At 44.7% G+C, this 27,265-nt stretch overlaps 1 long non-coding RNA gene across 2 annotated transcripts in view; it reads left to right on the top strand.

The window, feature by feature from the left end:
* Positions 1-27,265, top strand: part of LOC119854759 — a 101,536-nt gene that overhangs the window by 5,534 nt on the left and 68,737 nt on the right. The window contains exon 1 of one of the 2 annotated variants that reach the window (XR_006280854.1): positions 7,467-7,882. The exons of the other annotated variant lie outside the window; for it this stretch is intronic. This is a non-coding gene — a long non-coding RNA (uncharacterized LOC119854759). Of the gene's footprint in view, positions 1-7,466; positions 7,883-27,265 lie in introns of those variants that run through there. 2 annotated transcript variants of the gene reach the window in all.

Genomic DNA, 27,265 nt, shown 5'->3' with positions numbered 1-27,265 from the left:
ATGGTAGCATGACAAATGGGAATGAGGATATGGAGGTAGATATTACCATATCTGAGGTAGAAGCGAAACTGAAACAGCTTAATGGGACTAAATTGGGGGGCCCAGATAATCTTCATCCAAGAATATTAAAGGAATTGGCACCTGAAATTGCAAGCCCATTAGCAAGAATTTTTAATGAATCTGTAAACTCAGGAGTAGTACCGAATGATTGGAGAATTGCTAATATAGTTCCTATTTTTAAGAAAGGGAAAAAAAAGTGATCCGGGTAACTACAGGCCAGTTAGTTTGACATCTGTAGTATGCAAGGTCCTGGAAAAAATTTTGAAGGAGAAAGTAGTTAAGGACCATGAAGTCAAAGGTAAATGGGACAAAATAAAACATGGTTTTACAAAAGGTAGATCGTGCCAAACCAACCTAATCTCCTTTTTTGAAAAAGTAACAGATTTTTTAGATAAAGGAAATGCAGTGGATCTAATTGACCTAGATTTCAGTAAGGCATTTGATACCGTGCCACATGGGGAATTATTAGTTAAATTGGAGAAGATGGGGATCAATATGAACATCAAAAGGTGGATAAGGAATTGGTTAAAGGGGAGACTGCAACGGGTCCTACTGAAAGGTGAACTGTCAGGCTGGAGGGAGGTTACCAGTGGAGTTCCTCAGGGATTGGTTTTGGGACCAATCTTATTTAATCTTTTTATTACTGACCTTGGCACAAAAAGTGGGAGTGTGCTAATAAAGTTTGCAGATGATACAAAGCTGGGAGGTATTGCCAATTCGGAGAAGGATCGGGATATTATACAGGAGGATCTGGATGACCTTGTAAACTGGAGTAATAGTAATAGGATGAAATTTAATAGTGAGAAGTGTAAGGTTATGCATTTAGGGATTAATAACAAGAATTTTAGTTATAAGTTGGGGACGCATCAATTAGAAGTAACGGAAGAGGAGAAGGACCTTGGAGTATTGGTTGATCATAGGATGACTATGAGCTGCCAATGTGATATGGCTGTGAAAAAAGCTAATGCGGTTTTGGGATGCATCAGGAGAGGCATTTCCAGTAGGGATAAGGAAGTTTTAGTACCATTATACAAGGCACTGGTGAGACCTCACCTAGAATACTGTGTGCAGTTCTGGTCTCCATGTTCAAAAAGGATGAATTCAAACTGGAGCAGGTACAGAGAAGGGCTACTAGGATGATCCAAGGAATGGAAAACTTGTCTTATGAAAGGAGACTTAAGGAGCTTGGCTTGTTTAGCCTAACTAAAAGAAGGTTGAGGGGAGATATGATTGCTCTCTATAAATATATCAGAGGGATAAATACAGGAGAGGGAGAGGAATTATTTAAGCTCAGCACCAATGTGGACACAAGAACAAATGGGTATAAACTGGCCAACAGGAAGTTTAGACTTGAAATCAGATGAAGGTTTCTAACCTTCAGAGGAGTGAAGTTTTGGAATAGCCTTCCAAGGGAAGCAGTGGGGGCAAAAGATCTATCTGGTTTTAAGATTCTACTTGATATGTTTATGGAGGAGATGGTCTGATGGGATAATGGGATTTTGGTAAGTAATTCACCTTTAAGTATTCAGGGTAAATAGGACTAATCCCCTGAGATGGGATATTAGATGGATGGGATCTGAGTTACCCAGGAAAGAATTTTCTGTAGTATCTGGCTGGTGAATCTTGCCCATATGCTCAGGGTTTAGCTGATTGCCATATTTGGGGTCGGGAAGGAATTTTCCTCCAGGGCAGATTGAAGAGGCCCTGGAGGTTTTTCGCCTTCCTCTGTAGCATGGGGCATGGTTGACTTGAGGGAGGCTTCTCTGCTCCTTGAAGTCTTTAAACCATGATTTAAGGACTTCAATAGCTCAGTCATAGGTGAGGTTTTTCATAGGAGTGGGTGGGTGAGATTCTGTGGCTTGCGCTGTGCAGGAGGTTGGACTAGATAATCAGAATGGTCCCTTCTGACCTTAGTATCTATGAATCTATGAATCCATGAATTATAACATTCAAAAACCAGTTGGAGAACACTTCAATCTCTCTGGTCACTCGATTACAGACCTGAGGGTGGCTATTCTTCAACAAAAAACTTCAAAAACAGACTCCAATGAGACACTGCGGAATTGGAATTAATTTGCAAACTGGATACAATTAATTTAGGCTTGAATAGACACTGGGAATGGATGAGTCATTACACAAAGTTAAACTATTTCCCCATGTTATTTCTCCCCCCCACCCCACCCCGCACTGTTCCTCAGATGTTCTTGTTAACTGCTGGAAATAGCCTACCTTGCTTGTCACCATGAAAGGTTTTCCTCCCCCGCCCCCCCCCGCTGGTGGTGGCTCATCTTAAGTGATCACTCTCCTTACAGTGGGTATGATAAAACCCATTGTTTCATGTTCTCTGTGTGTGTATATAAATCTCCCCTCTGTATTTTCCACCAAATGCATCCGATGAAGTGAGCTGTAGCTCACGAAAGCTTATGCTCAAATAAATTTGTTAGTCTCTAAGGTGCCACAAGTCCTCCTTTTCTTTTTGCGAATACAGACTAACACGGCTGCTACTCTGAAACCTGTCATAATCTGAAATTGACTACTCTGAAGCAAATAGGGTTTGTTTATAAATATTTTTCTAAAGATGGTTTATATTGATGCTATGATTCTATTCAAATGTTATTTAGACCGTCGAGGGATTAAATAATCCATTTAAAAAAAATCATACATTCTGATATATAATCATGGTAAGGTTTGAATTTAGAAATTTACTTACCTCCTAATTCTTGTATGGCCCCTATTTTAGGACCCAGTATTACAAATCTTTTGCTCTTTACTTTCAATAAAATAGTCAGGGCTTTTCTCATAATGGTAGCACCAGTGATAATATTCTGCAAGCTCTTGGAAAGGCAACATACCTTTTGAAATGTATATGTTTGTATCCATGAGAGCCTTCTTTTGAGCCCATTTGAATAAAATTGTTCCAAGAAAATTCTCAGACTAGCATAAATGAGGAGGAAAAGGCAGTTTGGTGTCTTCAGGTTACACTGGAAATCTCCACTGCAAGTTACTATTTGGGCTGTCTACTCAGATTGTGTCTATAGTACTAGACATTTTGGCGCTGATCCTCAAAGGGACTTGAGTGCCTAAGCCTGGCATTCAGACACCTCCAGCAAACAAAAACTGTTCTGACCACATGCACTGCTGCCTCAGGCAGGTATCTAGATCCCTATTTCACAACTATGCTCCAGCAGAAGCCGCAGATCAGGCAAAAAGACATTCACACACCTAACTTGCTGTGGCCCCTGGTCTAGTACTCAAGTTCTGTTCACATCTAATTCCCCACAAAATGGTAGGGGGAGAAGGAAGAGAAGGTACCAGAGGCCTCCTTTATAACCTATAGCCTAGTGGTTAGGGTTCTCACCTGTGATGTGGGAGACCCCTGTTTAATGTCCCCACTGTCTGATGTGAAGGGATTTGAACTATGTTTCTTGCATCTTAAGGGAGTGCTCGAACCACTGGACTATGAAGACATTCTCACTCTTTCTGGTCCAATTAATACTTAATTATTAAATAACTAAATTATTTAAAGGGGAGTGACTTCAACAAGATATTTAGAGAGACTCGCATTAGAGTATCCCATAATCCAGTGGTTAGGGCACCTACCTGAGGAGTGAAAGACCCCTGTTGAAATCTATAGTCCATGTCAGATGGAGGGAAATTGAGCCACTGTGTCCCACATCACAGGTGAGTGCTGTAACCAGTGGGCTAATGGTCATAAGAAAGGACACTACTTTCTCACCCACCAGCTATTTTGTGTGGAGTTGTGTATGCTTTGAACATGCCCATGCCCTGATCAGGCCCTACAGGTAAGATAGAGGGGATGCATCTCTCTGTTTGATCTGATGATCATGCAGGGGCTTAGATGTCAGAGAGAGGCACCTGAGGTAGCTGCCTGATGTAGCGGTATGCATGCCAAACCGAAACTTAGGCACATAGAGAACTGTTACAGTAAAAATATAGTTGCCAAATGAGTTTAGGCTGCCTCAAGTTCAGATGGCAGCTGAATGGGGTTTTTGTGGATCTCCATAGCACTTAAATCTGGGGTTCTAGGTGCCTAAGTCCCTTTGTGGATATAGGCTGGAATCCATAGAAGCCAGCAAACTGAGCTACTTAAGTTAATCAGTAGGAAATGCAGGGGAGGGGGTGAGTCCTAAGCACCATCCCTCCAAAGGAATTATGCACCAGTCTTTGCTCAGGATTCTCAGCTGTGAATCCTCTCCTGGAATTAGGTGCCTAAGAAATACTGCTGTTGCTACCACTATCAGAAACCCCCTTGGGGCTGCCACTTGATGTGTCAAGACTACTTCTGCCCCTGCCTTCCTTGCAGCTTAGGACTCCAGAACCCTGCCTGGCTGCGTCATACATGCTTGCCGGCCACAAACACAGACCCAGGTCTGAACCACGTCCCACAAACTGCAAGCTTAACTGAGAGAAGCTTAGAGAAGTGTGCCTGTCTTTAACCCTCAGATGCCCAACTCCCAGTGGGGTCCAAACCCCAAATAAATCTGTTTTAGCCAGCTGAAGACAAAATGGAGGGGTCTCCCTGGGGTTTAAATAGACTTTCTCTTGTGAGTGGACACCCCTCTCTCTGTATAGAATCCCAGCTACAATATGGAGTTTTGGAGTCACATGGGCAAGTCACATGTCCCTGCATGACTCAGAACTACAGGTAGCAGCCATGGTTCACATGCTACCTTGAACATCCTCAAGTAGACTTCTTATGTGGATTGGAGCATTCTAAGATCCATTGTTCCTTAAAAAGAAAAGGAGTACTTGTGGCACCTTAGAGACTAACAAATTTATTAGAGCAGAAGCTTTCGTGAGCTACAGCTCACTTCATCGGATGCATTTGGTGGAAAAAACAGAGGAGAGATTTATATACACACACAAAGAACATGAAACAATGGGTTTATCATACACACTGTAAGGAGAAAGAAAAGGAGTACTTGTGGCACCTTAGAGACTAACAAATTTCTTTTTGCGAATACAGACTAACACGGCTGCTACTCTGAAAACTGTAAGGAGAGTGATCACTTAAGATAAGCCATCACCAGCAGCGGGGGGCGGGGGAAGGAGGAAAACCTTTCATGGTGACAAGCAAGGTAGGCTAATTCCAGCAGTTAACAAGAATATCAGAGGAACAGTGGGGGGTGGGGTGGGGGGGAGAAATACAATGGGGAAATAGTTTTACTTTGTGTAATGACTCATCCATTCCCAGTTTCTATTCAAGCCTAAGTTAATTGTATCCAGTTTGCAAATTAATTCCAATTCAGCAGTCTCTCGTTGGAGTCTGTTTTTGAAGCTTTTTTGTTGAAGGATAGCCACTCTTAGGTCTGTAATCGAGTGACCAGAGAGATTGAAGTGTTCTCCAACTGGTTTTTGAATGTTATAATTCTTGACGTCTGATTTGTGTCCATTCATTCTTTTACGTAGAGACTGTCCAGTTTGGCCAATGTACATGGCAGAGGGGCATTGCTGGCACATGATGGCATATATCACATTGGTAGATGCGCAAGTGAACGAGCCTCTGATAGTGTGGCTGATGTGATTAGGCCCTATGATGGTATCCCCTGAATAGATATGTGGACAGAGTTGGCAACAGGCTTTGTTGCAAGGATAGGTTCCTGGGTTAGTGGTTCTGTTGCGTGGTGTGTGGTTGCTGGTGAGTATTTGCTTCAGATTGGGGGGCTGTCTGTAAGCAAGGACTGGTCTGTCTCCCAAGATCTGTGAGAGTGATGGGTCGTCCTTCAGGATAGGTTGTAGATCCTTGATGATGCGTTGGAGAGATTTTAGTTGGGGGCTGAAGGTGATGGCTAGTGGCGTTCTGTTATTTTCTTTGTTGGGCCTGTCCTGTAGTAGGTAATTTCTGGTTACTCTTCTGGCTCTGTCAATCTGTTTCTTCACTTCAGCAGGTGGGTATTGTAGTTGTAGGAATGCATGATAGAGATCTTGTAGGTGTTTGTCTCTGTCTGAGGGGTTGGAGCAAATGCGGTTATATCGTAGCGCTTGGCTGTAGACAATGGATCGAGTGGTATGATCTGGATGAAAGCTAGAGGCATGTAGGTAGGAATAGCGGTCAGTAGGTTTCCGATGTAGGGTGGTGTTTATGTGACCGTCGCTTATTAGCACCGTAGTGTCCAGGAAGTGGATCTCTTGTGTGGACTGGTCCAGGCTGAGGTTGATGGTGGGATGGAAATTGTTGAAATCATGGTGGAATTCCTCAAGAGCTTCTTTTCCAGGGGTCCAGATGATGAAGATGTCATCAATGTAGCACAAGTAGAGGAGGGGCATTAGGGGACGAGAGCTGAGGAAGCGTTGTTCTAAGTCAGCCATAAAAATGTTGGCATACTGTGGGGCCATGCGGGTACCCATCGCAGTGCCGCTGATTTGAAGGTATACATTGTCACCAAATGTGAAATAGTTATGGGTCAGGACAAAGTCACAAAGTTCAGCCACCAGGTTAGCCATGACAGTATCGGGGATACTGTTCCTGACGGCTTGTAGTCCATCTTTGTGTGGAATGTTGGTGTAGAGGGCTTCTACATCCATAGTGGCTAGGATGGTGTTTTTAGGAAGATCATCAATGGACTGTAGTTTCCTCAGGAAGTCAGTGGTGTCTTGAAGATAGCTGGGAGTGCTGGTAACGAAGGGCCTGAGGAGGGAGTCTACATAGCCAGACAATCCTGCTGTCAGGGTGCCAATGCCTGAGATGATGGGGCATCCAGGATTTCCAGGTTTATGGATCTTGGGTAGCAGATAGAATACCCCAGGTCGAGGTTCTAGGGGTGTGTCTGTGCGGATTTGTTCTTGAGCTTTTTCAGGGAGTTTCTTGAGCAAATGCTGTAGTTTCTTTTGGTAACTCTCAGTGGGATCAGAGGGTAATGGCTTGTAGAAAGTGGTGTTGGAGAGCTGCCTAGTAGCTCCTTAAGTGCTTCTTGACTGGGCCATTAACTTTGCAAATTCCTTTCTAAAGAAGCTGACCAAATGCCTTATAAAGCTTACTTAGAAATCAAGCAAGTATACAGCCAATATTCATAACTTCAAGTACAAAAATGATACATGCATACAAATAGGAGAAATGTATTCCTTAGATCATAACCTTTATAGAGATACGTTACATGGCATTTGTAGCATACGACATATTCCAGTTATGTCATATATACATTCACAGGCATATTTCCATAAAGCCTTATGGGGGGCACCGTCACTCTTATATTTTTAGCTCATCGTTAGAGCATTCACTTAGGACATAGGGTACTGTGATGTGCTGCCCACCCCAAGCTTGGCCCGAAAGGGTTAATGAAAACTAAGGGGGGGCCAATTAACCCAACAGGCCACAGGTGAGATGAATCAAGTGGCTAAGTGTTTCCAGGATTTAGAGAGGGAGGAGTAAACTGGGCTTGGATTTACAGATAGAAAATTGGAAATTGAAAGGGGGTTGTGGGAAAACTTTGCAATCCCTCACTGGGAGAAGGGAGGTACATTTGGGCTTGCAAACCCAGAGAGGGGAGGAAGGTAGTAAGGTCTAAGAGAAAACAGCCCTTGATTGCTGGCTGGGGATGTCCCTGAGCCAGAAGCTGGAGTAGAGGGCAGGCCTGGGTTCTCCTGCTAGTGACTGAGGGAGCTGAACTACGTGGTAATGAATGGGAAGACTGCCCAGGATTGCTGAATAAAGACTTTGATACCTTGGAAGAGGATAAGTAGATAGTGACCTGCCTGGAGGACTGAGTCATGAAGAGGCAGCAGCAGCTTGTGGAGCAAGAGAGGGATTGCAGTGCAGATGCAGAGAGTGAGAGGCAAAGAGATGGTGTGCAACTGCAGAAAGGTGTGTTGTTGCTCTGGGGAATAACTCATCAGGTCCAGGAGGAGGTGCAGTGTCCCATCACAAAGATCTGCATTATTCCGTATCCCTGTAAAGAAGGGATTTGTAATTGGGTTTCCCTACCTAATAGGTGACTGCCCTGATCGCTGGGTTATAAAGTCATTCTCTCTCCATGGTGTTCTGGAAGAGTGCCCTAGCTACTAGTTGAAGGGAGAGAGCTGTCACCTCTGCCCCTGTGAGGGATTTGCATGCTGAGACCATACTTACCGGATCAAGCCCCCCAGGCAAGGTAGACCAGGGAATGCCTAGGATCCCACTGGGGCTTCAATATAAAATAGATGGTAGCGTGATGCTCACTAGAAGAAACTTAGGCACCTATGGGACTTTAATGATAGGAATGTAGGGATTGGCATGGTTAGCTGGCAGATGAGAGGGATTTTGACAATCTCAGTGGCACTTATGTGCTTAAAGTTGCTGTGAGATGCCTAAACCCTTTTGTGGACTTGCCCTATGGCCTAGAGAGTAGGGATCTTTCTATAGATACCTGTAGGTGCATAGGGAAAAGACTAGCTTGAAGCTGCTTCATAATTCCAGCTGGCAGAGGCTTTATTGGGGGGAGGGAGTTTCTTGCCAGCATGCATTGGTGAGCAAGGGAAAATAACCAAATGGCCTCACTTGCATTTCAATTATGAGACGGCTTAGGGCATTTTGGTTAGTTGTTGAGTTTGGTGTAATCAAATGCTATTACCCTGATGGATAACAAAAATCAAGAAAACGGCACCAAATGTGCCTGGGGGAAGAGTCACTGACCAAAACTGTAGTCGAGCATGGTTGGGTAGCAGAGCCTGGACAAAGCTAAAAAGGAAAAGGGTTCCTATATTCTGAAGGGAATGTGTCCCCGCTGATGATTCTGTACTTTCTGTTCAGGGTCTAACATCACTGGTCTTTCTCTAAAGACTTTGCAAACAAGTGATGCAAAGGCAGCTTCTGTAAACAAGAGATGGGCCATGGCACTTATAGATTCATAGATACTAAGGTCAGAAGGGACCATTCTGATCATCTAGTCTGACCTCCTGCACAGCACAGGCCACAGAATCTCACCCACCCACTCCTATGAAAAACCTCACCCATGTCTGAGCTATTGAAGTCCTTAAAGCATGGTTCAAAGACTTCAAGGAGCAGAGAAGCCTCCCTCAAGTCAACCATGCCCCACTTCAGTGGTTTTGAGGCATATGGATGGCACTGAGGCAGTTTGTGCCGAAGGCAGCAACTTATTTCAGGAACTACAGTCAGGGCCCCCCTAGCCGACAATCGGCTATAATCACTTCAGCTGTGCTAGGTAGAGGAGCCCCTGGAGCTGATCAGGCAGCACATCCCTCATGGGCTGGAGATAGACATGTCTGAAACCTGGACAACAAACAGTGAGTGGGGATCACAGTGGAGGAGGGAAGCAGCTATTACAGGAATCAATTGCTTTGTTGTATGTGTACAAATGCAGGACTCAGTTTAAGGCTGTTTCACAGACATGGGGAGGGGGTGCTGTTTGGTTGATTACTGGCTTTCCCACGGTTTGTTTGTACAATAGACTTAGTGGTTTTGATGGGGGAAGTATTGCCTGTGAAGGGTACTTAGGATGGCAGAGAATTTCTGGGTAGGGGTTTGAGCCAGTGGTGTTTGTAAATTTTTCCTGAATGAACACCTAGATAATCGAACCTGGCCCTCTTTGCTGCTGACGATACCTGGCAAAAAGGTTACAGCAACAGTGGGAATGAGTATTCTCTACCAGGCCATTACAATGGGACTAGATAACACTATTGTGTTAACGCTGATAACCACTAGTGTTTTGTCGGCAATGGAGTTCCCATCTGGGGCCTTGCTCGTGGGAGGGCACAGGTGGCAACAACAGTGGAGAAATTTTGAGGACAAAAGTCTAACAGACAAAATGTTTTCCATCTGCAAAAACAAATCTCCATTCAAAGCTGTCCTGCTATATTGCTCAATTCTCTTTTGCCTTTTGTGTGTGTTATCATATTTTATCCACTTGTGACTTTTTAGAGACTACAGACAATTTGGGTGGGGACTTCATTATCTTTTTTTCACAGTTATGTGTATGTGACTAATAGGGTCTTTAGCCTGTGCTGGCCCTGTAGCAGGGATTCTCAAATGCTTACCTAGCATAGCACAAACCTTGGTTTGTTTTTTGAAGAGGCTTCCCTGTCCATTCATGGTCACATAACATCCCTGTAGGAACTTGCAGCAATTGCTTACTTTCCTCCTGTATAGTCTGTGTAAAAACATTACAAATATTTAATGACGAAAGGCCAAATCCTGAATGGTGGTGCCCACTCTCCCTGAACTCAGTGGGAACCTCTGGTGTTTGGAAGGTGGTGTGTGTGTTTTGTTGGGGGTTGGGAGAGACTTGGCCTTAAATTTGGGCCTGATCCCATTAGTGCCCAGCACTCTGCAAGAGGTGCTTAGCACCGAGACCCTAGAGCACTAGACTGCTGCTGGTCAAGAGCTCAGGGAAGTGATCAGGGTCACCTTTAAAAGAGGGTCTTGACTGAGAGAGGTTGGATAGGTTGGAATTGTGCTGGTACAGCAGTTCCTGGTGGCACAGGGTGGGAGGAGAACCCTGAAGCTGCCCTATCTGATAGGGGTGGGTGGTTGAACAAGAGCTGCCTCTAAAATGTATGAACCCTAGGTAATATGGTATTGGGAGTTTAGGCCTTCAAGACCTGAGCTTCCCAGACATACATTATAGTTAGGGAACTATGAAGCTCTTGTTGGTTTTTATGGACAGCCATGTGGAACTAGACAATAAAGCTGAGCTCTTGCAAGCACCTAAAGTACTAAATGGTCACTAAATACCACTGGTGGCCCTTGCTAAATTTCTTCAACCTCACTGTTTTTTTTTTTTTTTTTAATAAAATAAGTAAAATTTTAAATAAAGACATCTGGTAAGTTACTCAGATAGCATAGTTATATAATGAGCAGAACTGGAGAAAGAGGGTCAGGTTTCAGGAAGGACCTAGTTTGGGGTGACATCTGGACATCAGGATTGCCTGCTTATGGCCAGGCTGCAATGGGACAACTATAATCCTCTTGGCATATAACACGAGCCTCTGCACACTCAATTAAGATCTTTTGTATAAATCTTCCTGCCACATCTCTTATTGCTAATGAAGCAGTGATGAACCCACTATAAATACCTAGATAGAACTTGGTGGAAATTGGGGGCACTTTGCATACAAGGTCCCTATTACAAATTACTTGGACAAAGGACCAAATCTCTTCCTAAAATTTTACATTATTCATTTACAAGAACTAATTACAATCAAAATGTTGCCTTGCAAGTAATATAGGCATTATTGTTCTTGAAATGTTTTGGCACATTACATCAAGACAAACAATGACTGTACTATTTAATGAGTACTTGTGGCACCTTAGAGACTAACAAATTTATTTGAGCATAAGCTTTCGTGAGCTACAGCTCACTTCATCGGATGCATCCGATGAAGTGAGCTGTAGCTCACGAAAGCTTATGCTCAAATAAATTTGTTAGTCTCTAAGGTGCCACAAGTACTCCTTTTTCTTTTTGCGAATACAGACTAACACGGCTGCTACTCTGAAACCTGTACTACTTAATGTTAGCTAATCTGCACCTAGACTAAACTAGTAGTAGTCCAGAACTGCAAAATTAACAGAAGAAGTAGCAGCAAATTAACATGCTCACCTCCAGTGAATCTGGCTAAGTTCCAAAGTCAAGCGACTGCTAAACACAGTTTTACATTTAAATTGCACTTCAGGGCAAGTTTTTTATAAAACAGCCTCGATAACAGGTGTTTACACTTAAAGTACAATTCAGTTTAAAACATCTTAGACTCAACTTTCCATCCCTTTCAAGTTACCCATCTCACACTAGATATTTTGCAGTAGCTATATTCTGCCACACTTTCTAGGTCTTTGATCCTATATGTAAGTGAAGTTTTTAAAGGAGAAACATACTGGATTATTTACTGGTCTCATCATTTGAGGCACTGGGTTCCTTCTAGTAGCTGCTGAACACCCTCACTTCCTACTGAAGTTAGCAGAAGCTGAGGGTGCTCAGCCTGCTGAAACACTGGGCTTTGTCAATGATTTAAAATACTTTCATAGGTAAATTTTCATTGTGCTCAGGGATTTCCATTAATTTTAGCAAAGTGTGCTGCTGAAAGCCTCATGCTGAAAATGTAGTACTCGAGTGCTAATGTTAGGAATCGCTATATAATCTAATGGTAGTTGATTAGTTCCTGGATTCCAACATTTAAAATAACTGTCTCACTAATATGGAGACTGATAGTGCTGACATATCAGGAAAGCCATTCTTTTTTGTATTCTGAGTGCAGTTTAAGATACTTAGAACAGACTGAGGGTATGTCTACACTTCAGGCTGGAGATTTAGCTGTGGTCAGGCTAGAATGCTAAAAACAGCATAGCCAGTGAACATCAGGAGGGACTCACCACCCCAAGAACATATCTATGGTCTTAGATGGATACATATTCAATGGGGTTAGCTCCCACTGCTGCTTGTCACCACAGCTCTGTCCTTTTTCAGAGCTAGTGGAGGGTATGTCTTCAGCTGGATTTGTATCTCCGGCTTGAAGTCTCCACAAAACCAAAGTGGACTGACTGTACTTGTCAGTCAATTATTCCCACTTATTCCAAAGAGTTAAACATCAGGGAAAAAAGAAAAGGAGTACTTGTGGCACCTTAGAGACAAGAGAGACACAACAGCACTGAAAGTATTGAATGGGTATGGGAGTCATTAGGGAAGCCAAATGAGTTACAAAAATATTATTACACTTCATGATTTACAGATAAACTACACAAGAGGCACAGAAAATTTTGTTTTTGAACACAGACTGTCTGGATATGTATCTACTTCAAGTGGAGTGCACTATACTGAGCAAATGTCTTCTATAATGAAGACTGTAAACTTAAATGTCTTTATGTAAATATGACATGAAACTAGTTAGCTAATGGTCTGTTAAATGTGGTGACTGCTAACTTTTGAAGGAAAATACACCTTCCCTTTGTACCACTGTCACCAGACACTAGAGCCCTACGGGTCCCAACCCTAATACAAGCTTGGGAAGCCCATCTGGCCCCAGCCCTGTCCCTACCCTCAGCAAGACTGTTACCCTGTGTAATTCTAGCCCTTGACCCATGAGCCTTACCCTTGGAAAGGGTAAGACTAGCCCAGCTAAACTACCAGCCTCAGCCCTACCTGGGAACACAGACCATATATAACACTTAACCTAAACTGAGGTTGTGATGGGTTAGATCACAGGAACCTGCCCCCCCATCGGAACTGCCAACTGATGTGCTGACACTACTTCTAACCCATTTTCCCTGCCAGCTTGGGACTCCAGAAACTTGCCTTGTTGGAGCCAGACATGCTTGCCTGCTGCACACACAGACCCAGGTCTGAACGACATCCCCCCCAAAAGCTGCAGGCTTAACTGAAAACAGCTTAAGAAGTGTTCCTGTCTCCAACACTCAGATGCCCAACTCCCAATGGGGTCCAAATCTGTTTTACCCTGTATAAATTGTTTGCCCTCTATAGCACTGAGAGAGAGATGCACAGCTGTTTGACCCCCCCCCCCCCCCGGTATTAATACATACTCTGGGTTAATTAATAAGTAAAAGTGATTTTATTAAATACAAAAAGTAGTATTTAAGTGGTTCCAAGTAATGATGGACAGAACAAAGTGAATTACCAAGCAAAATAAAATGAAACATGCAAGTCTATGTCTAATATGGTATGAAAACTGAATACAGATGAAATCTCACCCTCAGAGATGTTTCAATAAGCTTCTATCAGAGATTGGATGCCTTCCTAGTCTAGGCACAATCCTTTCCCCTGGTACAGTCCTTGTTCCAGTTCAGGTGGTAGCTAGGGGCTTTTTCATGATTGCAGCCCCTTTTGTTCTGTTCCACCCACTTGTATATCTTTTGCATAAGGCGGGAATCCTTTGTCCCGCTCTGGGTTCCCACCCCTCCTTCTCAATGGAAAAGCACCAGATTAAAGATGGATTTCAGTTCAGGTGACATGATCATATGTCACTGTAAAACTTCAAGCCCTCATTCCTTCCAGCCTGACTCATAGGAAGCCCTGCAACCAAACAGAGCCATTCATAGTCAGTTGTCCTAGTTGATGGAAGCCATCAAGATTCCAAACCACCATTAATCGCCCTCACTTTGCATAACTACAATAGGACCCCAGAGTTATATTTCATATTTCTAGTTTCAGATACAAAAGTGATACATTCATACAAATAGGATGACCATACTCAGTGGATCATAAGCTTTGTAATGATACCTTACAAGAGACCTTTTGCATAAAGCATATTCCAGTTAAATTATATTCACACATTAGCATATTTTCATAAAATCCTATAGCATGCAATGTCACAGAGGTGTTGAGCCAGCACTAGCCCTAACCCTAGCTCAGGGAGCCCTACCTTTTGCAGCCCTATCACTACCTGGAGGAGGACCAATTCCATCTCCCAGCCCTAGTCCTAGTAACCATACCCTTTCTAAACCTCACCTTAGCCTGGGGACAATGACCATCCCCAGCCTTCATCCAGGGACCTGTACAACTTGTGACATAACTCTTTGTAATCCTAGCACCACTCGGGAAGCCCAACGGGCCCTAACCAAGGGAACTCTTCCTTTTGTAACCCTAACCCTGTACTGAGGAGCCCTTTCCCTCATAATGTTAACCCTAGCCTAGGGAGCCCAACTGGTCCCATCCTTAACCATAGCCTGGAAGCCTTACATGTTGCAGTGCTAGCGCTAACATGGAGAAGCTTAAAGAGCTTAAGCACTACCCTTTGTAACACTAACCCTAGCCTGAGGAAGCTGACCAGCTCCCACCCCAATCTTAGCCCAGGGAGCTCTTCCCTTTATAAATCAAACACTTGCCTGAAAAGCTCAACCAGACCCAGACTTCACACTAACTGGGGGAGACCAACAGACCCTGGCCCTAACCCTAGCTTAGGGAGCTGTCCCCTTTGTAGCCCTTACCCTAGCCCATGGAGCTCAACCAGCACCAGTCCTAACCTGAGCTCAAAGAGACCAACCATTCCCATCCCTACCTGTAGCCTGAGGTTCTCCTTTTTGTAATCATAGCCCTACCTGGGGAACTCTCCCCTTTTAACCCTAACCCAGGGAGCCTATCTGGATCAAGTCCTAACCTTAGCCCAAGTAGCCACACAGGCCCCAGCCTTAACCCAACCTACTGACCTTCGCATTTGTAATTCTAACCCTCACAAGGGGAACCTCAGCCTTTGTAACTCTAATGCTAGTCAGATGAGCCCACCTGGTCCCATCTCTAACTCAGGAAGCCCTATCCTTTTCAACCCAAAACATAGCCTGGGAAGCTCAACTGGTGTTAGCACTAACCATAGACTGAAGAAAACTACACTTTTTGTAATCCTAACCTGTGTAGCCATACTGGCCTCAGCCCAAACCCAACCTCAGGGAGCCCTACCCTTTTTAATACTAGTTTGGGGAGCCCTACCAGTCCAAACTCTCTGCCAGCAAACTGAACAATGCCTAGCCCAGGGAGTCCTACCCTTTGTAACTCTAACCCTAGATCAGAGACCCCAGCCATAAACTTAGTACGGGCAACATTACCTTTTGTAACATTGACCATAGGCTGGGGAACCTTACTGACTCCAGACCCAACCATAGTCCTGGGAATACGGACCCTGGACTTCATAAAAGCAGACTTTGACTCCCTCAGGGAACTGATGGGCAGGATCCCCTGGGAGAATAACATGAGGGGGAAAGGAGTCCAGGAGAGTTGGCTGTATTTTAAAGAATCCTTATTGAGGTTACAGGGACAAACCATCCCGATGTTGTAGAAAGAATAGTAAATATGGCAGGCGACCAGCTTGGCTTAACAGTGAAATCCTTGCTGATCTTAAATACAAAAAAGAAGCTCACGAGAAGTGGAAGATTAGACAAATGGCCAGGAAAGAGTATAAAAATATTGCTCGGGCACGCAGGAGTGAAATCAGGAAGGCCAAATCACACCTAGAGTTGCAGCTAGCAAGAGATGTTAAGAGTAACAAGAAGGGTTTCTTCAGGTATGTTAGCAACAAGAAGAAAGTCAAGGGAAGTGTGGGCCCCTTACTGAATGAGGGAGGCAACCTAGTGACAGAGGATGTGGAAAAAGCTAATGTACTAAATGCTTTTTTTGCCTCTGTCATCACGAACAAGGTCAGCTCCCAGACTACTGCACTGGCCAGCACAGCATGGGGAGGAGGTGACCAGCCCTCTGTGGAGAAAGAAGTGGTTTGGGACTATTTAGAAAAGCTGGATGAGCACAAGTCCATGGGGCTGGATGCGCTGCATCCGAGAGTGCTAAAGAAGTTGGCAGATGTGATTGCAGAGCCATTGGCCATTATCTTTGAAAACTCATGGCAATCAGGGGAAGTTCCGGACGACTGGAAAAAAGGCTAATGTAGTGCCCATCTTTTAAAAAGGGAAGAAGGAGGATCCTGGGAACTACAGGCCAGTCAGCCTCACTTCAGTCCCTGGAAAAATCATGGAGCAAGTCCTCAAGGAATCAATTCTGAAGCACTTAGAGGAGAGGAAAGTGATCAGGAACAGTCAGCATGGATTCACCAAGGGCAAGTCATGCCTGACTAATCTAATTGCCTTCTATGACGAGATAACTGGCTCTGTGGATGAGGGGAAAGAAGTGGAGTGTTGTTCCTTGACTTTAGCAAAGCTTTTGACACGGTCTCCCACAGTATTCTTGCCAGCAAGTTAAAGAAGTATGGACTGGATGAATGGACTATAAGGTGGATAGAAAGTTGGCTAGATTGTCAGACTCAACGGGAGTGATCAATGGCTCCATGTCTAGTTGGCAGCTGGTATCAAGTGGAGTGCCCCAAGGGTCGGTCCTGGGGCTGGTTTTGTTCAATATCTTCATAAATGATCTGGAGGATGGTGTGGATTGCACCCTCAGCAAGTTTGCAGATGACACTAAACTTGGAGGAGAGGTAGATACGCTGGAGGGTAGGGATAGGATACAGAGGGACCTAGACAAATTAGAGGATTGGGTCAAAAGAAATCTGATGAGGTTCAACAAGGAGAAGTGCAGAGTCCTGCACTTAGGACGGAAAAATCCTATGCACCGCTATAGACTAGGGACTGAATGGCTTGGCAGCAGTTCTGCAGAAAAGGACCTAGGGGTTATAGTGGACGAGAAGCTGGATATGAGTCAACAGTGTGCCGTTGTTGCCAAGAAGGCCAATGGTATTTTGGGCTGTATAAGTAGGGGCTTGCCGGCAGATCGAGGGACGTGATCGTTCCCCTTTATTCGACATTGGTGAGGTCTCATCTGGAGTACTGTGTCCAGTTTTGGGCCCCACACTACAAGAAGGATTGGAAAAATTTGGAAAACATCCAGCGGAGGGCAACAAAAATGATTAGGGGGCTGGAGCACATGACTTATGAGGAGAGGCTGAGGGAACTGGGATTGTTTAGTCTGTGGAAGAGAAGAATGAGGGGGGATTTGATAGTTGCTTTCAACTACCTGGAAAGGGGGTTCCAAAGAGGATGGCTCTAGACTGTTCTCAGTGGTAGCAGATGACAGAACAAGGAGTAATGGTCTCAAGTTGCAGTGGGGGAGGTTTAGGTTGGATATTGGGAAAAACTTTTTCACTAGGAGGGTGACTTGTGGCACCTTAGAGACTAACAAATTTATTTGAGCATAAGCTTTCGTGAGCTACAGCTCACTTCATCGGATGTAGCTCATGAAAGCTTATGCTCAAATAAATTTGTTAGTCTCTAAGGTGCCACAAGTACTCCTTTTCTTTTTACGAATACAGACTAACACGGCTGCTACTCTGAAATTAGGAGGGTGGTGAAACACTGGAATGCGTTACCTAGGGAGGTGGTGGAATCTCCTTCCTTAGAAGTTTTTAAGGTCAGGCTTAAAAAAGCCCTGACTGGGATGATTTAGTTGGGGATTGGCCCTGCTTTGAGCAGGGGGTTGGACTAGTTGACCTCCTGAGGTCGCTTCCAACCCTGATATTCTATGATCACCACCATTTGTAACTGTAAGCCTAGCCTGGTGAGCAGTACTAACCACAGTCCGAATCCTAGCCTGGGGATCACAACTAAGTAAAAATCAGTAAAGATGCACTGGATCATTATGGCAATGTAATTAGCAAAAGCAGACACAAGTGAAGAATATAGGCTACATCTATGCTTCAAGCCACTGATGATGATGATGATTTCCCTTCTCTTTGAAAATTTGAATGCCACCATTTCTCCCTTTTTGCACGCACATAAAAATAGTACCTTGGATTTTTTTTTAAAGTAACTTTAAAAAGTAGCCTTGAAGAGGATCTTTTCAGAATATTCCCAAATTCAAGGTTTGTTATCAAAGATAAATTGTTAAATCAACCATTCAGGCTGTCTTTTCATATCTTATCTCCTGCTATCTTGCAGATGGCAATGTAAGATCTATGCACATTGTTGAATGCAATAGATTAATGTAACTGATAATGCAATGCCCTTTTACTAAATTCCCTTATCTGAACAGAGTAGTTAGATCAATCATTTTGTTAGCCAAAGATGCTGTGTTTAGAATAATGAATTATCCTAACTTTCAGAATGGGAGAGAGATGTGGGTGTTTGAAAAGTATTTTTCAATATTCTGAACAGCTGGAGAGTTTGCTGACAATTGAAGATTTATGTAAGTAGTCAATGTAATCTGTAAACAATTAGTCAAACTTTTTACCTAATGAAGTGACTAAATATTCATTCTCAAGTTAAAGGGGTAGAGGGTACAATATGATTATCCAATGGCTGCATGATTCCATTGACACAGGTATTTAGTGCATGTCCCGTCACTTCTAAGTGAAGGGCTGAGCAGATTGACAAGGCTGATTCCTTTGTGGGAAGGTTTAGTCCTGCCCTGTAACCAGGAGAAAGTTATAAAAGCCTCAGCCTGGAATCCCATGTGACATAATTCCAGATTGCAAAAGTGAATTAGTGGATGCAGCTGGTTTTCAGCCTTGAGCCCAGGGTGCCCTAAGAATGCATGGGCTGGGAAAAAGTATATTTAGGGATTGAGTCAATGCTCATTAAAGTCAAGTGAGATACTCTTGGTGAGGGCTTCTGCACCTTGTACCTCTCATAAATGTGATAGGACTTTTGGAGCATTTGATCCACTGTCTTTTTCCAGTGGGGATCGGAGATAAGTTTTGAAGATCTGAATTCACGGGACAACTGTTGGCATTGTGGATATTTTGTGCATGGTTTCACCAAGCAAGACATATTTAGGAAAATTGGGGCCACATCCTCAGGTGGTGTATAAACTACCATAGCTTTGTTGCCTTCATAGGGGCTGTGCTAACTTATATGAGTAGTGTCCTGTCTGCCAGCTGGCAAAATCCTAGTTGTTTTGCTTAGACTTGGTGGGTCTTTTGTTTTAGTTTGTTGTTTGTTTTGGTAGCTATTTAGGCATTTTAGGAGCCAAGTGATTTGTTTAGTTAATTCAAGACATTTGGGTGATCACTACTGGAAAAAAAATATGCGTATTAGTGATTTTTATCTAAGGCAGCACATTGGGGTTGGTGTGTTATACAAAACACCAAAAACAGATTAAGGTCCTAATTCTCACAGCATAAGTGCCATATACTGTAAATAAATAATATATGATTAAAAGCTCTGTCTGGCCATTTTGTTGTCCCCAGAGCATTTTATTGTCTCATACATGCTGCCTTGTGAACATTACCAATCTGCTAGAACTGCTAGTTATTCAATATTTCCATGATTTCTGATGCTTACTGTAAGCTCTGTGATATTGATGTCTGCAAGACAGCCCTGCCAGTTCCAGAACAACAGCCTCTTAGGGTATGTCTACACTACAAAATTAGGTTGAATTTATAGAAGTCGGTTTTGTAGAAAGCATTTTTATACAGTCAATTGTGTGTCCCCCCACACAAATACTCTAAGTGCATGTAGTCGGCGGGGTGTGTCCACAGTACTGAGGCAACTGTCAACTTCCGGAGCATTGCACTGTGGGTAGCTATCCCACGGTTCCCGCAGTCTCCACCGCCCATTTGAATTTTGGGTAGAAATCCCAGTGCCTGATGGGGCTAAAAGATTGTCACAGGTGGTTCTGGGTACATATTGTCAGACCCCCCTTCCCTCCTTCCGTGAAAGCAAGGGCAGACAATCGTTTTGTGCCTTTTTTCTTGAGTTACCTGTGCAGACGCCATACCGTGGCGCGGCAAGCATGGAGCCCGCTCAGCTCACCATCACCATATGTCTCCTGGGTGCTGGCAGACGCAGTACTGCATTGCTACATAGCAGCAGTTTATTGCCTTTTGGCAGCAGACAGTGCAGTATGACTGGTAGCCATCGTCAACGTAGTCCTGGTTGCTCTTTTAACCAACCTCAATGAGGTCAGGGGCGCTTGGGCAAACATGGGAGTGACTCAGCCAGGTCATTTCCCTCTTAAGTTTAGTCTCATGGTGATTCAGCCCTACCGGCAGTGCACTGTCTTTTAATCAGTAGCCAGCAGAAGATGTCAGCCAACAGTCATACTGCACCATCTTCTGCCAAGCACCCAGGAGATGATGATGGCTAGCGGTCGTACTGCACTGTCTGCTGACAGCAAGATGTAGAAAGATAGATGAAGTGGATCAAAACAAGAAATAGACCAGATTTGTGTTGTATTCATTTTCTACTCCCTCCCTCCATGAAATCAATGGCCTGCTGAACCCAGTTTTGAGTTCTATCCTTGAGGTTTTGAGTTCTATCCTTGAGGGGGCCATTCTGTTTCTCGCAAAGCCACCCCCTTTGTTGATTTTAATTCCCTCTAAGCCAACCCTGTAAGGCATGTCATCAGTCGCCCCTCCCTCCATCAGGGCAATGGCAGAAAATCGTTCCGCACCTTTCTTCTGTGCAGATGCCATGCCATGGCAAGCATGGAGCCCGCTCGGATCACTTTGGTAATTAGGAGCACATTAAACACCACATGCATTATCCAGCAGTATATGCAGCACCAGAACCTGGCAAAAACGGGAGAGTAGACGATGTCAGCGCGGTGACAAGAGTGATGAGGACATGGACACAGACTTCTCTCAAAGCATGGACCCTGGCAATGTGGGCATCATGGTGCTAATGGGGCAGGTTCATGTGGTGGAACGCCGATTCTGGGCTTGGGAAACAAGCACAGAGTGGTGGGACCGCATAGTGTTGCAGGTCTGGGACGATTCCCAGTGACTGTGAAACTTTCGCATGTGTAAGGGCACTTTCATGGAACTTTGTGACTTGCTTTCCCCTGCCCTGAGGCGCAAGAATACCAAGATGAGAGCAGCCCTCACAGTTGACAAGCGAGTGGCAATAGCCCTGTGGAAGCTTGCAATGCCAGACAGCCCCCGGTCAGTGGGGAATCAATTTGTAGTGGGCAAATCTACTGTGGGGGCTGCTGTGATGCAAGTAGCCAACCAATCAAAGATCTGCTGATATCAAGGGTAGTGACCCTGGGAAATGTGCAGGTCATAGCGGATGGCTTTGCTGCAATGGGATTTCCTAACTGTGATGGGACCATAGACGGAACCCATATCCCTATCTTGGTACCGGAGCACGAAGCCGGTGAGTATATAAACCGCAAGGGGTACTTTTCAGTAGTACTGCAAGCAGTGGTGGATCACCAATATCAACATGGGATGGCCGGGAAAGGTACATGACGCTTACATCTTCAGGCACTCTGGTCTCTTTCAAAAGCTGCAGGAAGGGACTTTCTTCCCAGACCAGAAAATAACCATTGGGGATGTTGAAATGCCTATAGTTATCCTTGGGGACCCAGCCTACTCCTTAATGCCATGGCTCATGAAGCCATACACAGGCAGCCTGGACAGTAGTCAGGAGCTGTTCAACTACAGGCTGAGCAAGTACAGAATGGTGGTAGAATGTGCATTTGGACATTTAAAAGCACGCTGGCGTAGTTTACTGACTCAGTTAGATCTCAGCAAAACCAATATTCCCACTGTTATTACTGCTTGCTGTGGTCTCCACAATATCTGTGAGAGTAAGGGGGGACGTTTATGGTGGGGTGGGATGTTGAGGCAAATCGCCTGGCTGCTGGTTACGCACAGCCAGACACCAGGGCGGTTTGAAGGGCACAGGAGGGTGCGGTGCACATCAGAGAAGCTTTGAAAAGCAGTTTCATGACTGGCCAGGCTACGGTGTGAAAGTTCTGTTGGTTTCTCCTTGATGAAACCCCCCACCCCTTGGTTCACTCTACTTTCCTGTAAGCTAAGCACCCTCTCCTCTTCCCTTCGATCACCGCTTGCAGAGGCAATAAAGTCATTGTTGCTTCACATTCATGCATTATTTATTAATTCATCACAGAAATAGGGGGATAACTACCAAAGTAGCCCAGGAGGGGTGGTGGAGGAGAGAAGGACAAGGCCACACAGCACTTTAAAAGTTTAAAACTTTAAAACTTATTTAATGCCAGCCTTCTGTTGCTTGGGCAATCCTCTGGGGTGGAGTGGCGCCCCTCTCCCCCACCGCGTTCTTGGGAGTCTGGGTGAGGAGGCTATGGAACTTGGGGAGGAGGGCGGTTGATTACACAGGGGCTGTAGCGGCGGTCTGTCCTCCTGCTGCCTTTCCTGCAGCTCAACCATATGCTGGAGCATATTAGTTTGATCCTCCATCAGCCTCAGCATTGAATCCTGCCTCCTCTCATCATGCTGCCGCCACCTTTCAGCTTCAGCCCTCTCTTCAGCCCGCCACCTCTCCTCCTGGTCATTTTGTGCTTTCCTGCACTCTGACATTGTCTGTTTCCATGCATTCATCTGTGCTCTGTCAGTGTGGGAGGACAGCATGAGCTCAGAGAACATTTCATCGTGAGTGCATTTTTTTTGCCTTCTAATCTTCGCTAGCCTCTGGGAAGGAGAAGATCCTGTGATCTTTGAAACACATGCAGCTGGTGGAAGGAAAAAAAAAAGGGACAGTGGTATTTAAAAAGGCATATATTTTATAGAACAATGGGTACACTCTTTCACGGTAAACCTTGCTGTTAGCATTACATACTTAGCACGTGCTTTCATTCCAAGGTCGCATTTTGCCTCCCCCCCAGTGTGTGGCTAGCCTCTCCCCTCTTCCTGTGGCTATCAGTGAGGAACATTTCTGTTCAGCCGCAGGCAAACAGCCCAGCAGGAACGGGCACCTCTGAATGTCCCCTTAAGAAAAGCACCCTATTTCAACCAGGTGACCATGAATATCACACTCCTGAGGATAACACAGAGAGAGAAAGAAAGGATGTTGTTTGAACGCCAACAAACATACACTGCAATGCTTTGTTCTACAATGATTCCCGAGTATGTGCTACTGGCCTGGAGTGGTAAAGTGTTCTACCATGGTGGATTGAATAAGGCTGCCCTCCCCAGAAATCTTTTGCAAAGGCTTTGGGAGTACATCCAGGAGAGCTGCAAATGCCAGGACAAATTAATCATTAAACATGCTGGCTTTTAAACCAGGTATAGTATTTTAAAAGGTATACTCACCAAAGGTCTCTTCTCCACCTGGTGGGTCTGGAAGGCAGCCTTGGGTGGGTTCGGGGTTACTGACTCCAGGTCCAGGGTGAGAAACAGTTCCTGGCTGTCGGGAAAACCAGTTTCTCCGCTTGCTTGCTGTGAACTATCTACAAACTCATCATCATCATCTTCCTCATCCCCAAAATCTGCTTCCGTATTGCCTCCATCTCCATTGAAGGAGTCAAACAACATGGCTGGGGTAGTGGTGGCTGAACCCCCTAAAATGGCATGCAGCTCATCATAGAAGCAGCATGTTTTGGGCTCTGACCCGGAGCAGCCGTTGGCCTCTCTGGTTTTCTAATAGGCTTGCCTCAGCTCCTTAAGTTTCAGGTGGCGCTGCTTCGGGTCCCTGTTATGGCCTCTGTCCTTCATGCCTTGGAGGTTTTGACAAATATTTTGGCATTTTGAAAACTGGAACGGAGTTCTGATAGCACGGATTCCTCTCCCCATACAGCGATCGGATCCTGTACCTCCAGTTTGGTCCATGCTGGAGCTCTTTTGCGATTCTGGGACTCCATCATGGTCACCTCTGCTGATGAACTCTGCATGGTCACCTGCAGCTTGCCACGCTGGCCAAACAGGAAATTGAAATTCAAAAGTTCGTGGGCCTATTCCTGTCTACCTGGCCTGTGCATCTGAGTTGAGAGTGCTATCCAGAGCAGTCACAATGGAGCATTCTGGGATAACTCCCGGAGGCCAATACCATCTAATTGCATCCACAGTACCCCAATCGGTAAGGCCGATTTCAGCGCTAATCCCCTTGTCGGGGGTGGAGTAAGGAAATTGATTTTAAGAGCCCTTTAAGTCAAAAAAGGGCTTCGTCATGTGGACAGGCGCAGGATTAAATCGATTTAATGCTGCTAAATTCGACCTCAACTCCTAGTGTAGACCAGGGCTTAGAGAGCAGGAATGCTGTCCTTTGCCTCTGTTTGCCAGAAGCTGGGAATGAGCAACAGAGGATGGATCACTTGATTACCTGTTCTGTTCATTCCCTCTGGGGCACCTGGCACTGGCCACTGTTGGAAGACAGGGAATACTGGGCTAGATGGACCTTTGGTCTGACCCAGTAGGGCCATTCTTATGTTCTTTATAGATGTTTGTTTTCCATTAATTCCCTTTTCCCTTCTTCAAAGAACAATTATAAAAACAAATATATTGTAATCATATCTCCTTGATGGGAAGTAAAATGTGATAAAACCTCATTAGCCATGGAATTGTGAATCTAAAAGAAAATAGCTCACCTAATCAGGGCTTGATTAACTCTCCTGTGAGCCCCAGGGCTATTAGATTTTGTGAGGACCCTGTATACAAGTCTTTTTCCTGGGAGGGAGTTTGGTATAGGAGGGGGCTGGGGCAGGGGATTGGGGTACAGCAGGAGATGTGGGGTCTGGGAGGGAGTTTGGGTGCAGGAGGAGTATTCTGATCTGGGGTAGGGGGTTGGGGTGGAGGAGGGGGTGCTTATCATAGGTGGCTCCTGGTCAGCAGTGCAGCAGGGCTCAGGCAGGCTGCCTGCCATACCCCCATGCTGCTCCCGGAAGTGGCCGGCTGCTAGCACATCTCTGCGGCCCCTGGTGGGGGAGGGGGACAGCGTGTCTCCATGTGCTGCCCACAAGTACCTCCCCTGTAGCTCCCATTGGCCGGGAATCGACAGTGTCTTTTTGGAGATAGTGAACTTGATGTTACCTCTGTCAATGTCCAGTCAGAGGGTCAGGATGCTGCAGGGGATATGGTCTGGGGGAAACTCAGGACTGGAAGGGTTGTGGGGGATCACCCTGCAAGGAGTAACTGGACTGATGGAAGCCAAGGTGAGATCGAGTTGTGAGCATGCTTCTGGGCTCTGTCAGGGCTCTGATCCAAAGTTGCATAGCACAGAGGCACCCAGGGTTATAGGGTAGGCAATACAGAACACTTTACTGATCTGTGGGAAACCCCAAGGCATCTCAGCTGCATGTTTATTTCTCAATATACCAACATGTATTCAATTTACAAGTACAGATCTCTTTCCCCCTCCTCCCGCAAAAAATGCAGCTCAGCAAATTCAGCCTGGACTCCACGAACCAGTTTGGGTTCTTTCCATCTTGCACATTAACCCAGTAATAAAAAGCTCTACAAGGCAAATGATACCCTTTTGTTAGACCTGTGGAGCTCTGTTGCTTTCAGTGGGTTTGGCAAAGGCGTGATTAAACCAACTGCAAAATTCTCTTAATGTAGGAAGTGGAATAGAATTTGCAGCTCGTTTAGTCTTAGCTGTGTTGATTTTGCAAGGCTAGCAGGCAGTATAAAACTTTACACTGAACTGAGCATATATGGCTCTCAATACACAGCAGCAAGGGCATCTGGTGCCATTGATAGTCACTTTCTAGAGTGGAACTGCATTTTAATGTTTTTGTTCTTGTATCCATAAATCATCATCTTAAATTGTATTAAAATATTATATAATTCACATCTCCTTATTTAGGATCTCTGCTGACTAGATGTTGGAGTGACTGGCTAGGTCTTTCTCTTTGGTCTCAGTTTTTATAGTTGTAGGCTACAGGGCTTTTGCTTTGAGATTCCAGAAAGTTGATTAGTCCAGGCTGTTTATCCATTGGACTCAGACCTGGGAGTTCTGAAGATAAATTCACTATACACATAAACACGATGAATGTTATTGACAAGCTTCAGGAGCTGGATAGGGCCCCAAGATACTACCCCAGGATATTTCAACTCTTATATTTGTTGCAGGGTTTCTACTAGTGTCTAATCCCTATAGTGCCTAGCACACTCCTGGTACTTTAAAAAATAGTTAGTACTGGCTCTAGCCCCACAAATTCTCCAATCCAGCAATGAGACCCCAAGCCTGGTGGTTTGGTTTGTTTCAGTTATCTGCAGGCTCGTGGATCTCATTGCAGGGCTGAGTTGCACAACCCTCAATTAGGAAGGGCTGAGGCCAGAAGGATGTGCACCTTCTTTTAAAGGGCTCTCTCTTCTCCTCAGTGATTGTCAGTAACGCTCCCCAAACCTTTACAAACATTGTACTGAATACACAGTGAGAGGTTTCGGTACAAATGTATACGGTTTATTTTTAAAATGCCTTGCCTTGCCATACAAAAAAATAAATCTGAGCTAATAAAAGGAGAAGCATTTTGCCATATCCCACCTAATGAGCTGATCCAGCTTACCTCTTCTTCCATTCCCAGCAGCTTGTTCCCATTTTTCACAGATCCAGGCAGCAGACCAGCTCCATGAGGTTTACCTGGTGATTTAGTGTGATTGGAAAAATGTAAAACAAGCTGCGCTCCCCAATTGCTGTCTGTACGATAATACCTGTCTCCCAGCCTTTGACACAAGTGTTTCTATCATTTTATCTTGAGAGAGAGAAAAGAAAGAGGTGCTAGGTTTTAGGACACAGAACAGAAGATGAGATGCAGTCACACAAAGAATGTGAGCAAACTCTTTTATACATCCTGGTTTATTTTCATACTGCCTTTTGGATGCTGCCAAACTGCCAATGTAGAATTGCTCTCTACAATATATTCTTGAATACTCTCTCCATTTTAATGTTAAATGACTCAAGTGATGGAGTTTTCTTTGCTCCCCGGGGAAGCTTAACAGACTTAATCGTAAGAAATTTCCACCCCTTGCCCCCTCAACATTCAGCCTGAAACTTCCTTTGCTCACAACAAAATTATGCATATTCTAACCATCATCAAGCAGAGAAAATGAAATGCTGCAACTAATTATGGCAACCCAGTCCTGGCAAAAAGCTGCAATAACAATAAGCGTA

The sequence above is a fragment of the Dermochelys coriacea genome, chromosome 4 (assembly GCF_009764565.3).
Source record: "Dermochelys coriacea isolate rDerCor1 chromosome 4, rDerCor1.pri.v4, whole genome shotgun sequence".
Classification (NCBI taxonomy): Eukaryota; Metazoa; Chordata; order Testudines; family Dermochelyidae; genus Dermochelys; species Dermochelys coriacea.
The sequence above is the reverse complement of the archived record's forward strand: the minus strand, read 5'-3'. Positions and strand labels throughout refer to the sequence as shown.